This window comes from Colobus angolensis, unplaced genomic scaffold, assembly GCF_000951035.1.
Source record: "Colobus angolensis palliatus isolate OR3802 unplaced genomic scaffold, Cang.pa_1.0 Scaffold294, whole genome shotgun sequence".
In the NCBI taxonomy this organism is placed as follows: domain Eukaryota; kingdom Metazoa; phylum Chordata; class Mammalia; order Primates; family Cercopithecidae; genus Colobus; species Colobus angolensis.
The window spans coordinates 2,103,007-2,109,821 of NW_012116199.1; the positions used below are offsets into that span (position 1 = coordinate 2,103,007).

A 6,815-nucleotide genomic window follows, 5' to 3' on the forward strand; every position below is an offset into this window, starting at 1 on the left:
TCTCTAATTCTGATTGGTGCTGTTCTGCCATGTCTGTCATTTACTTAATGTCTTTTTCTGAAATAGATCAAACAGAAGCTTGCTGTTTTATGACAATGTCTCTCTGCCATGACTTCTTTGTCAGTTACAGTGTTATCCTGTTCTTTATTCTCTCTAGTTTTTAAAATTACTTTGCATAGGATAGAACTTGATACTCTTCTAGTGCTTTTTTTTTTCATGTGAGATCAAGTTTTCCTAAACTTTCAGAATAAGTCAGGGTTCCCTAGTGGGCCAGAACTAATAGAATAGAATAGATACATAGGTAGGCAGATAGATAGATAGATAGATAGATAGATAGATAGATAGATAGATAGATAGATAAAGGGGAGTTTATTAAGTATTAACTTACATGGTCACGAGGTCCCACAATAGGGTGTCTGCAAGCCTGAGGAGAAAGGAGAGCCAGTTCGAGTCTCAAAACTGAAGAACTTGGAGTCTGATGTTTGAGGGCAGAAAGCATCCAGCATGGAAGAATGTAGGCTGGGAGGCTAGGCCAGTCTTGCCTTTTCACGTTTTTCTGCTTGCTTTATATTCCCTGGCAGTTGATTAGATTGTGCCCACCAGATTGAGGTTGGGTCTGCCTTTCCCAGTCCACTGACGCAAATGATAATCTCCTTTGGCAACACCCTCACAGACATACCCAGGATCAATACTTTGCATCTTTCAGTCCAATCAAGTTGACTCTCAGTACTAACAGTCACAAAGGCCATGTTAAGGAATGCTTTTCAAATTTCACAGGGCTCCTGCTTACGTGTAAAGTAGAGCCACCTGCTTTCTGGGATTTCCTGGCTGTTTCCTTCCCCCAACACAGACTGAAACTGCTCTTTCCTTCCTTTCTTTCATCCCTGTCTTGCTCAATTTTGATTCCTCTCCCAGCGCCTTCTCCTGAGTGTGGAGCCCTGTCCTGATCAGTCTTGGGAGTTCCTAGGGGCCCGACTGCTCCTGCCTCCTCCTCCTTCCTCCTGCCTTCTTACTGTGGGCACCTGAACTACCTCGCACTAGAGAGGCAACTCTCCCAGCTCCACCTGCTCGTCGTGAATTGGCCCACAATACTTCCTAGTGAATAGCTGGTACACCTGGGGGTTCTTCTGTTCTCAGGTCTATCATGCCCCACCCCCTTGCTTTCTAACTTCTTTCAACCCCTCAAACCCAGACACCATGCAACTCTTGAGGCTGTTGGCCATTTATATATACTGAGGTTAGTGGGAATAATTTGTCACCTAGTTTTGTCATAAATATTTTCCTTGGGTTGTGGGGTTTGCTGTCTAATTTCTCTGTGTCTGCATGAGGACTTGGAAAAACTGAAAACTTGGACCCCTTGCCTAGGATCTGGTTTATTCTTTATAACAGGGGCACTGTGTTTATCTAACCAGTCCCCTATTGATGGACATGTGGGTTGTTTCTGAATTTGCCATCACAATCAATGTGCCCTATTATTATTTGAATGTTTGCCCCCTCCCAAATTCATGTTGAAATTTAATCGTCATTATAACAGTATTAAGAGGTGGAACCTCTAAGAGGTGATTAGGCCATGTGGGTTCTGCCCTCATGAATGGATTAATACAGTTATTGTAGGAGTGGGTTCACCCCCATTCATCTCTCCCAGCGCTTTCTCTTTGCCTTTCTGCCATGTTATGACTGATCAAGAAGGCCCTCACTCCACACACAGTTCCCAGAACTGTGCACCAGTCATCTGTTTATTATAGATTACCCAATCTGTAATATTAATAATTATTATTACCCAATTAGTACTAATTAATACTCAATCTATAATAATAATCTGTTTATTATATATTACCCAATCCATGATATTCAGTTATTGCAGCACAAAATGGACCAAGACATACCCTTTACACAAGTGCATATGAGCAAGTACACCTGTAGGATACATTTCTAGAGGTGGAATAGTTAAATCAAAGGATATGAACACAGTAGGTGCTCAAAAATATTTGCTAATTTGAATTAGAAAATGTATTTGCCACAATAGTAATAAAATTTGTTCTGGCCCACAGCCCAGGTAGACTTCTATTGAGAACAATGTACTTAAATACTGTTAAGTACAACTTTGAGGCTCCTTGAGCAGAAGAAACAGGAAACAAAAAAGACATTGATTCGTTCCTGCAGTTAGCAATCAGGTGTTGCCTAGTGTACTACAGACTCTACTGGGGCCTGGGGATATAGCAGAGGTCCTAGCCCTGGTGGAGCTCACAGCTCAGAGCGGAGAAGCCTCAGTTGTTTGAGCAAGTTTGAGAATTAAATGATTGCTCTTCGTACTCATTATTGAGTAACACTTCGTGAAACGTACCATCTGATCTTTGTCTACGCTTAGAAAAACTTCAGGGTAAAGTTCAGTGCAGAGCACAGGGAGAAAAGCTGTCCAGGATAAATACTTAGATGTCAGCTGTCCACTTGGTCATCTGCCGTTTCTGAGAGTCAGTCTGCAAACCTCCTCTTTAGAAGGCACCCAAGGTTTTCAGTAAACAGATGAGGCTACCTCAGGGGCGCACCGCAATGCTTCACTTCTGTCGCTACTGGAGTTCAAATCTGGGAACTTCAAAATGCATCGATGGAGGAAAAGAAGAAAAACAAAACAAAACAAAAACAAATAGCAAAAGCGGTGTGCATTGCTTCAGTTTCACCCAAGTTCATTCTCTTTTCCAGAAACCCAGCTTCCATGCTGATGTCCTTAATGCCATCGACGCTGTCAACAGTGCTGTTATTCTCTAAATTCAGGGTCAATACATGCAGAGCTAGCTCCTCAGCTCATGGCAAAGATCTCCATTTGGCCATAACATTTTCCCAGATTGGCCTCGTAATGTTTTTTGGTTTTTTGGTTTTTTTTGTCGCTCGGGGCTGGAGTGCAGTGGCCGGATCTCAGCTCACTGCAAGCTCCGCGTCGTGGGTTCTGGCCGGATCTCAGCTCACTGCAAGCTCCGCGTCGTGGGTTCCCGCCATTCTCCTGCCTCAGCCTCCCGAGTAGCTGGGACTACAGGCGCCCGACACCTCGCCCGGCTAGTTTTTTTTTGTATTTTTTTAGCAGAGACGGGGTTTCACCATATTAGCCAGGATGGTCTCAATCTCCTGACCTCGTGATCCGCCCGTCTCGGCCTCCCAAAGTGCTGGGTAATGTTTTTCAACATAGTGCCCTGGACAACCTCTACAAATAGGTGAAGGCATCAAACCCGAATCTCATCTCCCATCCCCTATGTGACTACTCTGCACTGAAACCTGGGACTCCACCTCCTTCTTTATTCCTCTGTAGTGAATCAGTCCCCAAGTCCAAGTCTATTCCGATGATCCCTTCTTCACCTCTGTATTTCCTCTACTCTTTCTGATCAGCCTCCGTAAATTCTGCTGCCAGATTAATCTGTGGCACCCCTTTGAAGCCATGATTCATGTGGGCTGGTCTCAGGCTGATGTGATGTTCAAAGAAACGCAGTCCAGCGTCTACTTGTATTTTTAAAAATTGCTCCTGTTCTTTACATCTCTTTAGCCCCATGCAGGGGATACTTTGCCTATAGAAACATTTCTCAAACACCCTCCTTGTCTGTCCCCTACTCCCGTCACTGCCTGGGGCTTCTCCTGTGCTTTCTTTTCCAAACTCTCCCAATCCCCAGTCCCGCCCTCTGAGACACTTCTCACTCCACACCTCCTGCTTCCCTGGTCTTTGCATCACAAAAGACCAAAGAGTCAGCCAGGAAATGACCCAGCCCTTCTTAGAGAGCTTGGAGAAAGAAACCTGGTGGGGAAACTCTTTTTAGTAGGACAGACAGAAGCATATTAAAACTCATTAAAAAAAAAAAAACTTTTAAAAAGAAAAACACTTTGTAAATGTAATTTTTCTGCTCTTTGACACAGATTTTCCCATCCTCCCCTAGCGTCTAATGGATAGAGTCCACGCTCCTGGCCTGGGAGTCAAGACCCGCCACGTGTGCCCTTAACTTATGTCTCAAGCTTCTCTACTGCTTCCCAGCCTCACCCCTCTGCCCTTCCCAGCCACTGTATCTGCTGTCCCTGACCACACCACCAGTATCCCAGCATGCTGGCTCCTCTCTGCTTCCCCATCCAATTCCTGATTTTCCTTCCAGTGGCATCTCGAGTGGCTTTATCCCAGGGTTTGATGTTTTCTGCTCCTCCCAAACCTCCCAAGTGTTCCAGTTCTTCGTAAGAGTTTGTTCGGTGAATGAATGAAACCCTCACTTCGTGTCCTTCTCTGGTACAGTAATCTCATCATTCAGGCAGCTTCTTGGAGCAACTAACAGGCATTTTCTTAGCTTATTTCATTGCCTTTAAACCAAGGCTGCCACTTCTGCCTGTGCGTTCAGTCTGCCTTCACTGCACCTCCACTCCTTCAAGCTTGGATTGATGAATTCTGTTCTCTAATTTTATCTGGGCAATCAAATTCCCAAAATATGTGTAAAAGAGAAGATTGCATTCCTATTTTACAAACGTGGCAACTCTATGGAATTTTTAATCAGATGCCAGCTTTTCTGCATCTCTGTGATGTTTTCCTCCTTCGGAGTCAGTAGATAGAGCCTTTTGCTTTGCAGTGTTGACCGTTGTCCTTGCCTTCTGGCATTTTTTGCTATCTTCCTCACGTGCATTCCACAGTCAGAATACTGGGCTTTGTCCTTCCCTGTTTCATTACATGAAGCTCTGCTACAAGGATGTTCTGTGGGTTCCTCAGCTCTAATGAAATTCCAAGCATTTCCTTGAAGCTGGCCCCCAGGGAGAAGCTGTTCACACTGGTCTGTGACGCTGAGCTAGAGAGGAGATGACGGCGTGATTTTGGTTCTGGGCTGGCATTTCTTGTTGCAACATCTCAGCATGGCCCCTCTTAGAACCTTCCTACCACCGCATTCGGATCTTATTCCTCCAGCCTCAGGTGCACCTTCAGCCTGCTACCAGCAGAGAAAAAAAAAATGACATATTTTCTTGCTCTATATATCCTTGAGGTGAGCAACAAAATTAAATGTTAACAATAGGGGAAACTGTGCACATACAGACAGGACAGCATGGTAGTCAGATCGGTGCCAAGTTCTGGGAAGTTATCAGTGATGGTCACAGCATGGACCCCACTAGTACCTGCCCAGGGACCGCGATCTGTAGCTGGACCACATCTCAGCGTGCCACAGTGAGGGCACTGGGGACAAATATGTTCCTCCCACTATCCTGGTGGATCCAGAACCTGGAATCATGGACTCTGCTCAGATCCTTTTGAAACCGTGCCCCAAAGAGTTAAAGAAACCAGTGATTCTCAGAAATTCTTAAAGCCGACAGGATGGCAGATAAGAAAAGAAACAGCTTGCTGAAATTCCCTCCAACTGTAAGGTAACGAAACAGGCTGAAATCAGCTGAAACCAATATGGCCCACTGGAGTCTATGCAGAATGAGATTGGTGATGCTAAGACCTGAATTTCCTCTGCATGTTTCATCCTAACTCCCCCAGAATTTGCACGTGGGACCCATAAAAAGGCAGCTCTGAAGAGATCATTGCACATGCCCAAGGACTTTGCAGACCACCCTTTTCACTTCCTGAATCTTTTCTAACAAAAGTACAGCCTTATGCCCAGCACAGGGAGACCTATTTGAGCTAGACTCCTATCTCCTTGTTGATAGACCTGCAATAAAAAGCGTTTCTTTTCTCAAAAACCCAGTGTCATAGCATTGGCTTCCAGTGCATCGGGTAGTGAGTACTTTTGCTCAGATCTGCAGACCAGACCATTTTGCTTTCAGTCAGTCTGGGGTAGGCAGCAGTGCACAGAGGGGCTGAGCTGGTTGATTCGTTCCTAGATATGAGGCAGCTGTGACTGCCTCCAGGGCTTCCAGCTGACCCATTCACTAAGTGAGGGCACAGGCTCTGGAATGGGCACCCTCCTTAACAGCCAGAGCTGAGAAGAGGATCCTGACTGCATTGTGAACACCTCCAGTGTGTGCCCTCGCTCAACGTGTTTGGCATTGTGGCTGAGCCCTGCAGTGCCCCCTCCCCATCCCTCCGCTGGTAGAGAACACTGATGAGACCTGCGGCACAGACACTGAAGGCTCCTTATAATGTTTCCTTCCGCACTCTTGAGCCGATCACACAAAACCATGAGGACCTGACCCACCTGTCTCAGCTAACACGCGTGGGGTCACCACCTGCCTCTGCTTCCCTCACCAGCTCACTTCGGACCTCTGCAAGCTGGCAGTCAACACAGTGTCGTTCCCACGCCTCCAGTTCTTCATGCCTACCGTTGCCCCTCTCACCAGTTGTGGAAGCCAGCAGTATAGGGCTCTAACCATGCCCAAACTCACCCAGCAGGTCTTTGATGCCAAGAACACGATGGCTGCCCCACCAGGACTGCCTTCTTCCATGAACATCCACCCGTCCATGAAGGAAGTCGATGAGAAGATGCTCAGTGTGCAGAACAAGAGTAGCCAGCAGCTACTTCATGGAATGGATGCTGACAACATCAAGACAGCCATGTGCGACATCCTTTCTCACGGCCACAAGATGGTGGTCACCTTCGTCGGCAACAGCACAGCCACCCAGAAGCTCTCCATGGCCTCTCAGGGCAGTTCCCTGCTCTATTCTGCCAGAAGGCTGTCTTCCACTGGTATTCAGGGGAGGGCATGAACAAGAAGGAGTTTGCTGAGACCGAGAACATGAATGACTTCATCTCTGAATGTCAACAGTCTAGGACACCACCACAGAAGGGGAAGAGGACTCAGTGAGGAAGCCCAATGGGAGGCCTAAGGCAGAGCCCCCATCACCTCAGACATCTCAATTCCCTCAG

General features: G+C 46.4%; 1 long non-coding RNA gene across 1 annotated transcript; it reads right to left on the minus strand.

Annotated features, from left to right (window-relative positions):
• Nucleotides 1-1,808: 1,808 nt before the first annotated feature.
• On the minus strand, nt 1,809-3,665 carry LOC105516906. Its single transcript, XR_001002575.1, has 2 exons — nt 3,168-3,665; nt 1,809-2,856 (listed from the first exon to the last, which is right to left on the minus strand). It is a non-coding gene; the product is annotated as an uncharacterized LOC105516906 (long non-coding RNA).
• Between the last annotated feature and the right edge of the window lie 3,150 nt (nt 3,666-6,815).